At 41.4% G+C, this 18,437-nt stretch overlaps 1 protein-coding gene across 1 annotated transcript in view; it reads left to right on the top strand.

Annotated features, from left to right (window-relative positions):
• The first annotated feature begins 332 nt into the window (after positions 1 to 332).
• The window catches only part of LOC119792567 (SPRY domain-containing SOCS box protein 4-like), a 42,585-nt gene continuing 24,480 nt past the window's right edge, over positions 333 to 18,437 (top strand). The window contains exon 1 of the mRNA XM_038299272.1: positions 333 to 599. The gene's annotated coding sequence lies outside the window, so the exon portion shown is untranslated. The remainder of the gene's footprint in view (positions 600 to 18,437) is intronic.

Genomic DNA, 18,437 nt, shown 5'->3' with positions numbered 1-18,437 from the left:
ATGAAGTGCCTCCACCCTACCGCAGGCTAAACACCTAGAAATTAACAGGAAACACAAAAAGATTTCCTTCAAAATAAAACACAAAGTAAGGTGGGTTTAAAATTAATAACACAACAAACGAAAAAACACAGCAAAAATGTATTGATATAGTATTAAATAATTTTAATAATCCATATTATAAAGAAACATTCCCTTATCTGAGCTGCATTCCTTTAAAATATGTTTTATTTTGTGGACGCGGTGACCGGAAGCGGGCTGTTGTTCTGGGGGAAATTGACGTCACTCACCTTGTCTTGATCCGGAGGGTGCAGCCAATCAGCGGCAGTCAGGGACACATGAACGGCGGTGATAAATCCAGGGAGCAGCAGCAGCAGCAGGAACAAAGGAAGGAGGGAGCCGAGCAGCTCGCTAGCTCCGCTTCACCGTCATTTCACTTTTTCTCTTCCCTTCCGAACCAGACAGTCTCTTCTACTCGATCTCCATCTTTGTTTTTAACACTTTCCAGACAGAGTTTGCGGGTTTTTGGAGTGCCCGGTTTTTCCCGGGGAGGTTTTTCTGTTTCTCCTGGATGCTTTGGTCGGAAGGCTAGTTCACCTATGGTAAGTTTATGATCCTCATTAAAGCTCCCAGGTTGGTTATTCACTCTAAAATAGTTGTTTTATTATTAAACTGAAGTCATTTTTTGCTGACACCATAAAACACAAACTTTCCAAACTCTGTTTGACAAACATGAAGAAAAAGAGACTCCATCTTTAAATCAGTCTAAAGCTGCTGGCTAACAAGTGGTTTTTTTGTTTATTTAAAGTGTTAGGAGGGGGGGGGGGGGGGGTTATTTACCATTAGGCAATACTAGGTAGTTGCCCAGGGCCTCAAGTTCCTGGGGGCCCCATAAAACTCTGTTTATATGTATAGTTAATTCTACTATTCCTTATTTGTGCACATTAATTATGTTTTTGATTAAAAAAATGGCTAAAATGCCATCAGAACGCTGATAATGCTAAGTGTGTCTCAGCCCCCCCCCCCCCCTTCAGTGTCCACCATATTGGATCAGTCCATTTGCTGCACATGTTCAGAAAGGTCCAAACAGACCATTTGAAAACAAACGATGCAAAGAGCAGTGTTGCCAACTTAGCGCTTTAGTCGCTATATTTAGCCACTTTTCAGACCCCTCTAGCACTTTGATTTCTAAAAAGCTCCTAGCGCCAAATCTAGAGACTTTTTTCTGCTACTGGAGACTTTGGAGACAACATCTAAAAGCAGCGAACTCTGCTCTCCAGAGCGAGTAGATTGGTAACCCCGCCTCCTGCTCTCCTCTATCTTGTCTGCTGTCATGATTCATGCAGCTATTATTTCATCCAAATGAAAAATGGAGAACAGATAAGCAGATCATGCACTGAAAAAAAATAGAGGTTGACAGAACTTAAATTTTCTAGGCAACGTGATGCATTTGGTTTTTTGAGTTTTCCTTACTTAAATTCACTGTGGTTGAGTTTACAAAGATTTTTGAGTTCTGCCAACTTAGGTTTTTGAGTTTCACCTTTAAGTTCTGAGTTCTATCAACTTTGTTTTATGAGTTTGACATATAGATTTTGAGTTCTACAAACTCAGATTTTGTAGTGTTATCTGCAAGTTGAGTTCACGGTTTTCGGTTCGGTTTGATACATGTTGATTGTTACAGCGAAATCCCATAAAAATTTATGAAATTAATGAAAAAAATCCCCCAAAAAATAATGGATTGTAATTATTTTTTATGATCCGTGGAAACCCTGGATCATTTCCGTATGTTTTGCTGCTTTGAATTTAATCATCTGGCGCATGCCCTCTACCATCTCCAAGGAACTCAGAGCGGAGCGGACGGGAGCCACAGCGGAGGCTGTAGGCTTTGCTTTGAGCAGCCGGTCTGGAGCGCAGCGGGGCGGAGCGCTGACGGAGTATGAGGGATTTCGGGGTTAGCATGACATGTTGGTCATGTTGCTGTTAGCATAAACAAAACGTGTTGCACAATGCTTGCACAATGTTGCACTTTTATCCCCAACTTTCTTTCCGCCGTCATCGTAGGTCACTCTAAATGCAAAGTGGTCCCATACAGCAGACCTATAAAGTGCTGCTGGCGCGTCTTCCAACTCCTGTTCTTTCCCACTCGCCATACCCACACAATTCTCCACACAACTGATTTTTTTCTGCTACACCCGGCTACGCTGCTTCGCTTCTTCTTCTTGTTTACTACTGGTGGTTGGCTTTGGTCGCAGTACCGCCACCTTCTGCTCTGGAGTGTAAACGCTTCGCCTATGAGAAAAAGGAGCAGCGCATGAACCGAACGCAACACACGCGAACCGAACCGAGACAGTCGAACCGAACGGTTCGGACGGTTTTCATAAACCGTTCCATCATATATATACATATATATATATATATATATATATATATATATATATATAAAGAGATGTCCCGATCCAGGTTTTTGCACTTCCGATCCGATACTGGCCGATACCAGCCTATCCGAGCATGTATTTAAGTTAAAGTATTTACCTTTAGTTGTAAGACTCATGTTGAAAAGGGTTTTAGTACTCTTGATAACATCTAGCCAGCTAAATTAGGTGAGATTGAATATAACGCAATGCTTGGTAACAACAAACTTACCTGTTTATTAAGAGATAAACACAAACTGGACAAAATTACGAATAGCAATCTGAAATTGCACAGTGAGCAGTAAAACCGTAAACAGTTAAAGGTGCAAGTATTACTGTAAGTTTTAATAAAAATGCAAAACAGGGGAACACTGGCGCAAAATAGTGGAATGGATCGTTTCAATCGGCGAAACTGGAAAATACGGACCAGATTTCCACAGTCTGACATCATTTCAGAATTCCCTGACTTTTAACTGACTCAGGATTAGTTTTCCCTGACAAAATAAATGCAGCAACAAGACAATAATAATAATAATAACATAACAGGTCACCAATTTAACATACAATTATGGTAATTTTCCCTGACAAATAATTTTTAATCTAGGGTTATCTGGGTGGTGGGTGAAATAGCCTTGTTGTTTTTAGCCTGCCAAGTTGAAAAAAATGTGTCTGACTCGTGCCGGACAAAAATCACGCCATCTGGCGGAAAATCACACGGCTTTTTGAAATCACGCCAGAATGTGTACAAAACAACAAAAAATGGCGCCGGCAACGCTTGTGGGTCGTTTTCAGCGAATGTCGGCGATTTTAAAGTAAGTTTGAGTGATAACTTTGAGTGGTTTGCCTGGCGGGCAAATGCAATGAAATTTTTACTCTCCCAACAATAAAAACTACTTGCCTCGGGCGATCGGGCAACGGTTAACATCGAGCCCTGAAATTTAAGAAGATAGGAGAATGTAATTCAGCATTTTTTGATTAAAACACTAGATCGCCTGTTTTTCCTCTTAAATTTCCATTTTTCTGACGTGTTCTTAGCTTTTCACAATAGTGGAACAGATTTCATCCCATAGATGCGACGGTGGGATCTAGCCAGTCTGCTGGACGCTCAGCAGAGATAGAAGGTTGATCGTTTTAACTTTTAGTAATAAATTCAGCCTGGATATTCTGTTTATATGCATTTATTAGATAAGGAGGCTGATTCCCCTCATCAGCAGTTAGATTGAGCTCAGCATCAGATCTCTGTGGCTTAATTGGTGGATTTCTAACATCAGTAGAAACGCATTAAAGATGTATATATTTATCTGTCCTCCTAATTAACTCGAATGAGACTCTGAGAGGAAGAACCCCCATGAAACATTTAGCTAATTTAGAAGAGAAAAAAAGATCAAGTGACATTTTAAACCTCTTTAGCGTCTATTATCAATAATTAGAGGAGCTGGAATTACTACAACACGTATGGATGTGTTTTCCCTAAAGGATGTAGATCTCTGCATTGACTTTGAAATTTTCTGAAGGCCACCAACTTAAAAGAGGAGAAATCCTGCATTTTTCATGACGGAGGGAGTTGAAAGCCCCAAATGATTGAACAGGCTCTGTTGGCGTTTCACAGATAAATAAAACGGACTCATAAAGAAAGATAAAGACTAAAAGTTTGTTCCCAGCTGTCAGAAATATTCACCTGTGCTGATGCAGGTAACGCTGAAGAGTTAGCAGGCGTCTGTCGGCTAGCTTCTTCTCCCTGTAACGGATGTGGATCAGTTCAAAGGTCACCCCCGCCCCGTTTGTTTTTAAGCTTCCAGTCGATCATTTTCGGAAAAAACGTAACAAAATGTTCCTCCTCTGATTCATTAAATTGGCTCGAGTGTTTTCCTCCCTTAACTTTGTTAATGTAAATTTTTGTTAGAGAATTCGCAGGAAGTTTGTTGAATTGCGTAAGTTCGTTAACCGGCTGCTTTTCATCTTTTACCTCGAGGTGATGTTGCACCAATTTTCCTGTTCATAGGTATCTCAATTTAATTTTGCGAACTCTTGATATCCCATTAAACTCTGTCCTCCATGGGGCGCGGTAGAATCCGAAGTGTGGCCAAATGCTAGCTTTTAGCGACAACTACCTTGCAGTACAGTGAGACAGACGGCAGATATTTATGCTATACATAGTTCGCTCTACAGTAGGAATAAAAAAACAAAACAAAAACCCAGTGATTGAATTCTGTTTAGGCTTCTAGATGAAAACCTAAAAAACTTTCAGGATAGACACTTGGTGTCTTTAACTGCAGTGATTAAAGGAAAAGTCGCTCATATTCAGAATTCAAACTTCTGAAAGTTCTTTAAATGTGAAATGATTCCATCCTGTTCAATAAATGATCAGTGTTTTTAATTCAGAGTAATTTTCATGTGAATGTGCTTTACTGGAGGCATCCATGTGTGTCAAAGAACACTACTGCCACCTACTGGTTTGTGACGTCACGGTGCGGTATCGGCTGTTGATCAAGTCCCAGTGCTGTATCTGGTGTTTGTCACAACGCGCTATTATCCAAGTCATCTTGAAAACATTCTTCTTCCAAATGTTGGCTACATATTACGGGTTTTTTCTCTGGCCAGAAGTTCGATGGCAAATCCTCCCTCTTCAAGTTGGCGATCCAACGACCAACCCGTCCGTGGAGGATCAGGAATCAGAAAGGTGGAATAACTCTTTTTTTCACTTTTACCCGATGTATTCCAGCATCCAGCTGCCATGCACGTGGGCATTGTCAGTTTCACTATAGCTCTGGTGAATTTCAATGGTGAAGTCCTCTGGAAATCTTCAATAATTGTTGTTGATTGCAGATGTGTCTAGTAGTTCCCATTGATTTAGCTTGTAAAGCGGGGAGAATGGCGCTAGGCTTACCGCACCGTGACGTCACTGCTGGAAGATGGCAGGAGGGAGGGGCTACTATATTTGGGCATGATCACGACGAAAATGATTGTTTTTATTTTTTTACTGATTTATGCTTAATTCATTAAATCACCGTGAACATATTAAGCTGTAGATAACGATCCAATGATAATTTCTTGCTGATCGGATTTTTCCTTTAATAAAAATTTTGACGTGTTTATAACGTAAAGTGTTGGAAGTCTGACATAAGTCTGTCTGAGGTGAGTAGCCCCAACATGAGCAGGATCCTCCTGTTTCTGTCGCTGAAGCCCTCATCACCTCTCTGGTACCTGAAAGCGAAGCGCCGGTTCGCAGTAATCCCATTACATTATGTCTCTCATGCAGCAGTCGCAGAAATGCGTCGTTGGGAGCCCCGGCTGTACTCGGAGCAGCGGCTACAGCAGGCGCAGCATTCAATGCTGACTCAGCAGAATACTGACGTTGTGAAATCCCATTAAGAGCAACGCTGTGCTGAGTGGAGCCTCACTGAGCTGTACTTTGTGTGAAAGAAACAGCTGCCGCTCTTATAGCTGCCCAACATCTTTATCGCTCATCAGAGCTCGTTCAGCTACTTGGTTCTTTTATCATTTATAGAATTACACAAATTTAATTGAAATTTCGTTTTGTTCAGCTCTTCCATTTCTTAAAGTTCAGCAATGAGGAAATGTAAACATTGTGGGGGGGGGGGGACATGGTGCAAAAAAAGCCCATTAATATGACCAGTGTGATGCAGAGTCTGTGACATGATTTAGTTTATCAACAGTTCATCAGTCTAATGGCGGTGGGGAAGAAGCTGCTGCAGAACCTGCTGGTCCTGCATTGAATGCTGTGAAGCCTCTTCCCAGAGGGCAGCAGGGACAACAGTCCATGGTGGGGGGGGTGGGGGGTCATTGATGATGTCATGGGCTCGGGACACGCAGCGCTGGGATGAAATGTCTTTAATGGAGGGAAGAGGAGCCCCCATGATCCTCTCTGCTGTTCTCACCTTCTTCCAGTCTGAGGCGCTGCAGCCTCCACACCACACAGTGAGACAGCTGCTCAGAACCTTATGAGCATTTTTTCTGCAAAGTGAAACACAAATGTCAAAGCTTGAATATGCATCTTATTAAAGGTATACTATGCAACCGGTGTTGATTTTCCAGCGAGGCTCCCCCCAGAGGGCGAAAGTAAAAGTGCACTGTCGTAAATATGCTCAGCTGTTCTCCTGGTTTCTCCGTCAAGCCAGGTGCGGTTGTTTTGAGCTTAGCAGACAGTATGAACATGCACACAGAGAGAGAGAAACCATTCCAACGTTACAATCGCATCAGCAGAAATGTGAGGTCCGCGTCAGCCTTGCAGCCTTCTTTTTCTTTTAGCTCTTGCCATTCGGAAAAAGCTTGCCCGATGTTCACCCGTGAACGACTCCTCTCTCTGTCCAGAGCCCTTTTCCTCTTTCTTGCCTGCTCCGACATGGGCTTTCGCTGTTTTCTCGCTGGTTCCGCCATGATAACTGCACAAATATCGCCACTGCGCTAGCAACGAGCATGCCTTTAACTGGGGGCGTGTAGCAGTTCTCGCCGTAAAGCAAGACCGACTCTCGTGATGCACGAGATTTCTGAACCTGTGGGTGCGGGCCGAGGGCTCCTGCAATTGCAAGTGCGGTATTTCCCCCACAGACCACCAGGGCGGCCGAGAAAACCTTTGTTCAACCTGAAATGACTCATTTAATCATCCAAAACGTTATGGAACACATTAATTAACTGAAAAATGTTCAGAATTCTGACTTTTTTTTCTCTGAATTCTGACTGGTTTTCTCCCCTCTGAATTCTGACTGGGTTTTTCCCCTCTGAATTCTGACTGGTTTTCTCCCCTCTGAATTCTGACTGGTTTTCTCCCCTCTGAATTCTGACTGGTTTTCTCCCCTCTGAATTCTGACTGGTTTTCTCCCCTCTGAATTCTGACTGGTTTTCTCCCCTCTGAATTCTGACTGGTTTTCTCCCCTCTGAATTCTGACTGGTTTTCTCCCCTCTGAATTCTGACTGGTTTTCTCCCCTCTGAATTCTGACTGGTTTTTCCCCCTCTGAATTCTGACTGGGTTTTCTCCCCTCTGAATTCTGACTGGTTTTCTCCCCTCTGAATTCTGACTGGTTTTCTCCCCTCTGAATTCTGACTGGTTTTCTCCCCTCTGAATTCTGACCTTTTTCCCATACTAAACTGAAATAAAATTTAAAATCAGTTAACTTTTTTTTTTTTTTCCACTGGCCCTAATCCTCTTCCATAGATACTTGTTCCCAGAAATACAGTCAAACTTATTAGGATATGTAAGGTGATCTGCAGCTGACTTTTATTATGCATTTTCATAGGGGGGTTATTTAAAAATGGGGGGTGGGGGTCCATATCTAGCCAGACCTGTCAGCTGGCCTGCTCCTTTATTTACACGGCGGTGTAGGAAGAGACTGTGGGCTGATCTGTGTTTGATCCCTGTTGTTATGGCGTTCTGTAGCCGATCTTGGAGGTTCCTCTTACCAGAGGGAGTGGGAGAGAAGCTAGGAGGTTACCTTCATCCTTTAACTAGGAGAGAGGATGTGGTGTAAAAGCCTCCTCCTGGAAGAAGCTTCCACCCACATGTTTCTAAACTCGTTCGCTGAAGGTTTGCTGCAGCGATCTGGAAATTACTCCTGATGATGATCTCCCCCCATTTCTTCCCAAACTGTCCTGTGTTCCATAGAAAGCTGGAAAACACTGTAATTTCCACCCTGGAAGGCAGTGACACAGAGCTCCTGTTGATGTTGTTAATAATGCAATCAGCTCTGGTGTGTTGAACTGCAGCCTGCACAGGACCAAGGATTTGACTATCTCCCTACTTCACAGCATATTCACATCTCCTCATCGTGTTTCCTGCCACAAAAGCCAGCCATGCAAATCAGACCTAGGCCGTCGGTTCAGGGACTGTCTGGAAACGCCTTGGATGACCCGGTATGCGGCGTTCTCTCTGCTCCAGACTAAACTGCAACTAGTATGTGGAACGTTTGATTGTAAACCTGTGTAGGGAGTCCAGCGCTGCTGTTTGCTTTAACATGCTGTTGGGTTGTTTTATTTCTGTTGTCTGTGCTTTGACAGGCAGCCTTTTGTCATTTCAAAGAACTTCCTGCAGCTTAAACTGAACCCCTGAAGTGTCTGCTCAATTAATGAGTTATTTTTCTGTGAGCTGCTGAGTCGTAAAAGTAATGGCTTTGTTAGAGATTCAGTCTGTTCTGCAGAAACGGCTTTACTTTAGGAGTGCATTTTTTCAATTCAGTTTATTTCTATATTACCAATTCAAAACACATTTCATCTCAAGGCACTTTCCAGTTCACCAGATCATCCAGTCAGATTGATTCAAAGTTTTCTATCTAAGGAAAACCAGCTGATTGCATCGACTCATTGACTCTTCAGCAATCCCTCACACTAAGCATGCTTGTAGCGACAGTGGAGAGGAAAAACTCCCTTTTAACAGGCTGAAACCTCCAGCAGAACCAGGTCAGTGTGAGCGGCCATCTGCTGAGGCCCACTGGGGTTCAAGGAGACAGAAGCAGAGATAGAAAAAGAAGCATAGATATAAAAGGCAACTGCAAAAGGCGGCCCCGTCCAGGAACCACACAGCCAGGCAGACGAGCTCCGAGCCAGCTCCCATGTCAGAGGATGAAGAGAGCACATCCAGTTAGTCACAGTCAGAGAAACAGGACTACACTGAAAAACAGGCCAAGCTCCAACTTCATGTCCTCCAGCAGTCTAAGGATAGCCTGAGCCACTCTAGTAATTTGCTTGCAAGAATGATGGAGCACCCAGTCTACTTTAAAAGGTAGGCTTAAAAAGATAAAGCATATAGTTGTTGTTTTTCCCCCCGATGGAAATAAAAAGAAAACTAACACATTTTGTAAATAGAAATTTGATACAAGAAAGCAAACACAGAAATTAAACTTACTGTTTTCTCAGTTGATTCAAATTCTAGTTTTATTTTTTATTTTTCCAGATTGTATAATGAAATACCAGGTTATTACCTCTTTAAAATCTTAAATTATCAAGTAACCGTAAATGTGCAAAGTAATCTCGCTTGATCTCTGACTCTGTTTCTACCGCCGGTTTAACTGCTATCTGGGATTATTTGTGTATTCTGACCCAGCAGTGCCCACTTTGGACCAGCTGTGGTTTTCTCAGGTCTTGAATAAAATTCCTGTAAATTTTATACACCGTTCCCGCTGATGTAAAACCTCGTTTACACCTGGGAACAATCTGCTTTTAGTGGCAGTCGGAACGGCTCACCGACCCGGGTTAGACAACTCGGCAGGTGACCCAGGTTAAGATCTCTTTCAAACGACACGGCTCCAGTCGCCATGCAATGGGAATGTCAGACCTGGGTTGACGCACTAATTTGAAATTATACGCCAGTTGCCTCTGATCTAACAAGCAGAAACTCTCTTTACATTCGATAAACATGGAGCAGCTCTGGTCAGAGGGATTCAGACAGATAATGGAGTGAAACAAAAAAGTACACCAACTACGCCCTGGCCTCCTTCTATGCTGCTCTCCATTGTTTACTCTCCTGATTTCTGTCGCACTGGTGACATCGCTAACCCTGCGTGATGGCATGACCAGACAAGGAGCTGCCGGCGAGGGGATCAGACTCTGCTTTTCTTTGTAAGCAGGAAGGGAGCCAAATTGAGATTTTAATGGCAAAGAAGCTAATGCTAATTCAGTGGGAAAGAAGCCTTAGATATGACCTCATTATTCAGACACCAGAGCCGTCTCTTCCTTTGTCGCTACCTTGACCCAAACACCGAGCTCCGTCCTCGAGTTTCAGCTGTCCAACCAGCCCAGCCTTTGTTTCTTCAGGCTGTAATGACTTGAATAATTGAAGTGTCCATGTGCTGACTGAACTACGCCATCCAATCCAGTTCAATCCTGTCTGCCTTAAATAATCAGTCCTGTTTCTGTATATATTCTGAACCCGTCGGTCGCGTCCTTCACTTTATGGTGTGAGAAAGATCTTAGCTTGAGATGCAGTAACAGTTGGTGGCGTTTGTATTTTAGCCCATGTCTTTGTTGTTGGGACAGGTCTGGCCATTGGTTCGAGGCGGAACGTCTTCTGCCTAACAGAGAAAGAGACTTTACATCAGATCTTTTTAACATTGGCTTTTCTTTTTTATTAGGACTCCATGACATTCTTTAGCACAGCAGCCAGTTAATTGTCGCTGTTAATTTACGGCATGTTTGATCGTAGTCGACTATTATTCCTTGATGAGGCCAAATGTGACGGTATACTCTGAACCTCTTAAATGATGGATTGCTTTACAAGCCTCCCAGTTAAGCTGCTTGTCATCAGAGCCGTTCTGTAGCTGCTGGGCCTGATGTTTCAGGTTGTCTTTGAGCATAAATGCGTTTGATGGTTGGTTTAACTTCCCCCTGAATGTTTTTACTCTCCAAAATGCTTAATGAGGTCAGGATGCTCTTCTCTAGAGCTGATTTGATGAATACAATAAAGATGGTAATTTTTATTCAAATGGATATAAATCAACCCATTTGTTTGGCTAAACCGAATGCACTTTTCTTTCAATAAAAAGGCTGAGCCTGTCTGCTTCCTGCAGTTTAATGGACCGTAATACTGCAAGTCTGCAAGCACATTGATTAGTCAAAACGTTAAGTTCTTTTTTTTTCTTTTTGATTGAGAAGAAAAAGATAAAGGAGGAATTTTCCACAGAAGGCAGATGGACATGAGAAAACCCCAAATGTGGAGCGGTGCTACATGCTAAGCTAGCTCTAGGACAGTTGTTTCCGTAACGAGGAAGTAATAAAAATTCCCGGATAATTCAGCTCATGTTATGTGTAAATAAGAGGTATTTAGGCATTAACACATATTTTTTCATAATAGAAATTTAAATTTTTCTTGAAGATGTTACTTGATGTGTTTAAAAACAAACTTGATTTCAGAGCTAATGATAAGAAAACTAAGCTAAAACACTTCCATTTTTATTTCATTCTTTCATATTTTTTTTCAGGTTTTCTTGGGAGGCAACAAACTGGTATTATTTATAACCAAATAATTGACTCTATATTATCTTTAGCCTTCATTAAAATCTTTTGTAGATGCTCTAAAGCTAATGCTAGCTGTTATTAGCCTGGGCACAGACATCCCAATGTTGGGGTCAGATTGTCTGAGCAGTATTTGGGTTAAGGGTCTTGCTCAGGGACCTAGAATGTCAGTCTGGGGGAGTGGGGCTTGGAGAACTTCTGGATTCGGAGCGCAATGCCCAAACCACTAGGCCACCACTCCCCTGTCAACATGTAGTCTTGTAAAATCCTTTTTTCCCCGTTTCTATCAGAAAATAAGTGCAATAAAGATGTTTGGTGAAATCGTTCAGCCCTAGTTCGGAGCCATTTTTCAATTCGCAGGGTTCCCGCGGGTCCTTAAAAAGTCTTAAAAGGCATTGAATTCTTCAAAATAAAACTAAGGCCTTAATTGGTATTAAAATGTCTTCAATCAGTCTTTCGTAGGTCTTAATTTTTAAAACATCATAAATAGGATTATTTTTATTACGATTTATTTTTGTAATCTAAATAAAACGTTAAAATTGAAAAAAAAACGGCTCGCCATTGTTGGTTCCGTCCCGATAGCGGAACCAATAAAAGCATTGTTTTGGCCGGGACATTTGGGAGATGCTCCATTAACTTTTTGTCTGGAAAATATGAGCAAGTGTAAATGTAACCAAAATTGTCTCCAGCCAAGAGTTTTCTCCACGGCTAAAACCAGGGAACATACATGAGGCTCAGTGGATTTAGTGCAAGAAGTCATTCAAGCTCAGAACGATGGGAATTAAGGCAGTGGAGTCGCACATGCGAAGCACGAAACACAAAGCGTCAAAATGGAGTTACAGAGAAACAGCCGGTATTTCTCAGTTTAGTTCCACCCTTGTCTCTGCAACGCCTCCACTTATCACCAAATGAAACATACAAAGAAAAATAGCTGCAAAAAAGACTTAGCACTGGTTATGTTGGGGCTTTAAAACTGATTTGTTTTGTTCCCTGCTAAAACAAAGTTTGTGAATTCAGTTAAATAATTGTTCAAATATATCTGTCATTTGTGTGTTTTTAGCTTTCTTCCTGTATGGGAAGCTTTTCAAACTTTGAAACATTAGTGCAGTGGTTTATGTTAAAATAAACCTTTGGGTTAAGTTGTCGCAAGCAGGTTTTTCTTGTGTTTCTTGTGAATTTGGTCTTGAATTTTTATTTCAAGTGGCATTAAAAAGTCTTGAATTTAACTTGCCTTATGCTGTAGGAACCCTGATTCAACTGTTTGTATCCTTGATCAGGTACATAACAATATTTTTATGAGCTAATTTCAAACCCGGCCTTAAAATAAGTTTGGTATCATCGGCTCCCAGCGTGGCTCTTTATTGGAATATTTAATGAACATTTGTTTTGTTTTTTTTAAGCCCATCCAGATTGGCCCTCGGAAGCAATCAGTCACTTGACTGTATTTTGAATAGAAACCGTCGTCTTCCCTGAGGCCCTGTGCTGATAAATGCTTCGCTCCCACCTCGCTCCCACCTCCTAATGCGTAATAAAAAAAAAAAAAAACTATTTCCGAAGTTGAGAGGACCGCGGCAACCAGCGGAGCTCCGAGGCTAATGGCAGCCAGGGCTAACGTTAGCCCGTCTGCAGCGGCCCTCTCTCCACATAGTCGCTTGTGACGCTTGTGACGGACCGCTGGCTCTGATGGCTCTATGCTCATTTATTTTTAAGAAGGACGTATTTGTCGTTTTACCGACCACACTTCCTGTCGCTGTTACTACGTCACAGTCAGTTGCGCTCATTGGTCAGAGCGTTGGCCAATAGGCACAGGCAGCGTTTTGAAAAACAACGGGTTCTTCTCATCGACAATCTTCCGATGTCTCATTCATCGGGGCCAGTCTAAATTATACATTTAATCTCACATTTAGTCTGGTTTATCAGGCTAATGTTTTTTGGGCTTTGAGACGAAGATGGGGTACCCAGAGAGAACTTTACTATGCAACCTCCATGCAGAATGACAGGGATCAAACCCAGGACCTTCTTGCTACAAGGCAACTGTGCTCCATTGTAGAAATCTTGAAAAGGAAATCAAAAAAAGGACACATTGGCCTCCAGTATTAGATGAAGGTAGACTTTGATGTTTGCCAATCCCTGGACCAGAGCAGCACTGTGACTGTGCCCATGGTCGGATGTATAGATGTACAGACTATTGAACCAATCATGAAAAACTGGACGAGCATTCAAGGATTATTGAGTGATTCATCCAACGCTCCAAGTCCAGGACTCATGCTGGTCCGGTCATTTTCAGTTTAGATCAAAATAAATTCATGTGCTGGAATCGTCTGGTTAAGCCGGGCATATACTTCATGATTTATTTTTTTGCCCTTTACGGGCCGGTTTTCCAGTAGTGTGTGGATTTTTCCTATTGGGAAGAGTTTCAGCCTCATCGTGGGTACTGAGTCGTGTCGTATACTGGGGTAACGAGGGGCGATCAGCCTCTAACGACCGCTGCCCGGTCAAGAATCATAACGTCAGGAGAAAGATCACACGTTTGAAATTAATTCAGCCGTCGCGAGATGTTCGTAGACAAATCCTGCTGTTGAAGCAGAGCTACGAGCCGATATACCGGAACCTCGAGCACTGCGCATGTGCAAACAAGAGTTCTTCTTCCAGATTGACAAGTCCCACCAGCACCATCTCTCGGCGCTGAGTCCGACGTGTGGTTTTTAGACAAACAGGTAGATGGCATCAACGCATCAGGTCGCACAGTGTGAGAACAAAACGTTAAAACCGTGTGGTTTCATTGTACAGTTTGAGCTTTAGCTGCGTGCAATGATTGAAAATATCGCACAACGTATGCCCGGCGTTCACCTTCCGTTTCCAGACAAGTTTAAGGATGTAATCCTCCTGATATTCTTTGAGCTGTAATCACAGCGAAATAAATCCTGCAAAGTAGAGGCTTAGATCTGATTACAGATCAAACTTTTATTGTCTTTTTAAACCTCATCCTGTTTTCTTCCTCTTTACAATTTCAGTCGCATACAATCATTTTCTGAACCGGAATAACTTTGACATTTCAGACACGCTGAACTTTTTAGTAACTCCTGATTTGATGCTCTGTCAAACGTTAGACTTTGACTCCAAACCCGTGTTAGAATATCTACAGTCTGCATGAGAAGCTAGCACTGACTCCTAGTTTTAACACGTCGCTGCCAAAGTTATTCTCCCTGGGTAAGCAGAGACGTAGGGATGGTAAACGGCCTCTTATCCTTGGCTAATGGGTGTGTCAGGAAATCGTTTGGACAAATGGGTCCATTATTGCCCCCCCGCCTGCCTTTGGAGCAACATTCAGTCTGATGGGTAAAAAGGGAATTTAATAGGTAAGGATTATGTGATTCTGTTAAAACTATTTTTCAATACAAATAATGGCTGAAGCCAAATGAGGTTCCTACTGTTGAAGTTTAAAACCAAACCTTGACAGCAAAACAAGGAAAGTTCAACCTTATTAGAATAATTAGTTTAAAGTAGGAAGCTGGATTGTAGTTTTTTTTTTTTTTTTTTTTTTTTTTTTTGTACTACAAGTTTAACAAATAATTTTACTTTCATATTAAATGAAAGTAAAATTGTGTGTGTATGTTCACTATAATTTAATGAATTTAGTGTTAATAAAAAAAAAACTTTCGTCGCGATCACGGAGTCTGGGAGCGGCCATTTTTCCCCCCAAATATAGTAGCCCCTCCCTCCTGCCATCTTCCAGCAGTGACGTCACGGTGCGGTAAGCCTAGCGCCATTCTCCCCGCTTTACAAGCTAAATCAATGGGAACTACTAGACACATCTGCAATCAACAACAATTATTGAAGATTTCCAGAGGACTTCACCATTGGAATTCACCAGAGAATAATCGTTTTGCATCGATGCATCGATCCAACAGCCGACGATCCGATGCATCGATACGTCCGCAAGAGAGTCGATTCATGTTTTTTTTTTTTCCTCCAGTCTATTTTTATCCATTTGCTCCTGGGTGTAATTCTCCCTCCCATGCTGCGGTGGCGCTAAACCTATTTTGCCCTCCTACCTTGCTTCCTGGTTATACTCTTACAGCAGTGTGTCGCAGTGAGCTTGATGCAGACATTTTTGATTTATGCTCAATATTGAAGCGTGGTCTGCGCTACACGCTGTGGGTCTAGATACGGCCGAGGCGGCGAGGAAGTGGGGACGAGTTTAGTCCGACGACGGAGGGACATGAGGGCCAAAAAGAGCGGAGATCCAGGTGGAAAAAGGATCCCAGCGTTCTCGCGCACCTCGCTCTTATAGCGGGTCAAACTTCACGAGTTGTTTTCCGCAATTTGGGTCCTAAAAACAAAACAAGCCGGCCTCCTGTCTGCGGCACTGTCTGCGGTCAGCTAGCGAGCGTCTGTGGAGGGGGCGGGACGTCTGGAGCCGAGGTATTTCATTGCACTGATTTTGTGCAGTGTTTTTTGATGCAAGGCCTTTTAGAATCTATAACGCAGGGGTATTATTTTTCAGTGAATGAGGTTTTAATAGGAATAGGTGGAGTACAACTTTTCTACTTCTGTTATTTGCTGTTGTTTCTCAAAAAAAAAAAGCATAACGATGTTACAGCTTTCATTGATTTATTTCAAATTTGAAACATTGTCTAGCCTGTAAAGTGTAAAAAACACAAAAAAAACAAATTAATCGAATCATATCGTGATATCGTGGTGTATTCTTGAGTGTCGAAAATCGAATTGTTGGGTCAGGAAATCGATACTGAATCGAATCGCTATGATGGATGTGATTTACACCCCTAACCAGAGCTATAGTGAAACTGACAATGCCCACGTGCATGGCAGCTGGATGCTGGAATACATTGGGTAAAAGTGAAAAAAAGAGTTATTCCACCTTTCTGATTCCTGATCCTCCACGGACGGGTTGGTCGTTGGATCGCCAACTTGAAGAGGGAGGATTTGCCATCGAACTTCTGGCCAGAGAAAAAACCCGTAATATGTAGCCAACATTTGGAAGGAGAATGTTTTCAAGATGACTTGGATAATAGCGCGTTGTGACAAACACCAGATACAGCACTGGGACTTGATCAACAGCCGATACCGCACCGTGACGTCACTAACCAGTAGGTGGCAGTAGTGTTCTTTGACAAACATGGATGCCTCCAGTAAAGCACATTCACATGAAAATTACTCTGAATTAAAATCACTGATCATTTATTGAACAGGATGGAATCATTTCAGAAGTTTAAATGGTAAACGCTCCCTGATGAGTGAAGGTTGGTTTTGTAGTTTTTTTTAGGCGTTCAGGGAAAAGGCTGCAGAATGTCGAATTAATGGACTCTCTCTCTCTGATCCCACTGATTCGCTGTCTGAATTTTGATTGGCTGACGAATTGTCTTTGATCTCCTCCTGACCAACCAGGTGTGGGTTATCCAGTTCAGCAGGTAGATTAGCCATTAATCTGCTCATAGTGGACAGCAGGGTGTGACTTTATTTGACTTATTGATCTGCTTGGGTTAAAAACCTGACACACGCTTCGCATCAGCCCTTCCTCTCTGTGTTTTTCCTCTTCCTCCGGCAGCTGTTTCCCTCTCTGTCGGGAACTGAAGCCAGCTTTTCTGTTTTTCCTCCTTCCCCGCGTCGCGAGCAGGAACTTGCAGACTTACCGACAATGACGCTGTCTTTTTATTTTTTTGTCTGCTCTCTCTCTCTGGTTCCATACAGGGCAAACATTCCCACTGCTTAGCAGCTGTGTCTCTGTTTGCGTTGCTGTGAAAGAATCACCTGATTTCTTAAAGGTCTTCATCGTAAGAAGCCATTTCTGTCCTTTTATCATTTTTAACCCAAACTTCTAAATAAAATCCCACTAGTAAAGACGGGTAAACCAAACCTACAGAAGCGTTTAAATGGCCAAAATGAAAGAAACGATCATAAACTAATCTTTTAATTTTAAAGTTAAACATTTAAAAATTAATATCTATATTTAACATGTTCATACATCAATCATAATCAGAACTGCTTCTGGTTAATCGTAAAGCTGTGTGTTTGGAAAAGAGGCTCAAGGAAGAGAAAAAGGTAGAGGGGGGGGGGGCAAATTTCAACAAAAATGGCTGAAAAACAAGGAATTCAGGAAGTGGCTGCGACCTTTCAACGATAAAGATGACAAAGGATTTTAATGTGTATATGTATGTATGTATATATATATATATATATGTATGTATGTATGTATGTATGTATGTATGTATATATATATGTATGTATGTATATATGTATGTATATATATATGTATGTATGTATATATGTATGTATATATATATGTATGTATATATGTATGTATATATATATATATGTATGTATATATATATGTATGTATATATATATGTATGTATATATATATGTATATATATATGTATGTATATATATGTATGTATATGTATGTATGTATATATATGTATGTATATGTATGTATGTATATGTATGTATATGTATGTATGTATGTGTATGTATGTATATGTATGTATGTATATGTATGTATGTATATGTATGTATGTATATGTATGTATGTATATATATGTATGTATATATATGTATGTATATATATGTATGTATATATATGTATGTATATATGTATGTATATATATATGTATGTATGTATATATGTATGTATATATTTATGTATATATATATGTATGTATGTGTGTATATATATATGTGTGTATGTATATATATATAATTGTATGCTTATCTTTTTATTGTGTATTTATTTGAACATGGTCGAGCTGGTCTTCCATACATAGGTACTTGTGGCATTAAAATTATTAGTGCATTAAAAGAGCATTAAAAAGCTATAGAGTTACTCATCCCTGTATAAACGCTGAAACAGCGTTAGTGAAACTTTACTGCTATATAAACATTGGACTAGGGCTTGGTGATAAACCGGATTTTTACCGTGACCATCTTTCCGCAAATTATCCCACGTCTGTAAATTTGTAACTAATTCTGCCATTTTGCCTGTGTGAGCTCGTTTAATTTTAGAAGAGACGAGAAGTTGGAAACAAAGTCCAGTGGATTGTTTGTGA

This window comes from Cyprinodon tularosa, unplaced genomic scaffold (genome assembly GCF_016077235.1).
Source record: "Cyprinodon tularosa strain WSP-4 unplaced genomic scaffold, ASM1607723v1 ctg421, whole genome shotgun sequence".
NCBI classification, from domain to species: domain Eukaryota; kingdom Metazoa; phylum Chordata; class Actinopteri; order Cyprinodontiformes; family Cyprinodontidae; genus Cyprinodon; species Cyprinodon tularosa.
Note: the sequence above shows the minus strand (reverse complement) of the source record. Positions and strands in the feature narration are given on the sequence as shown.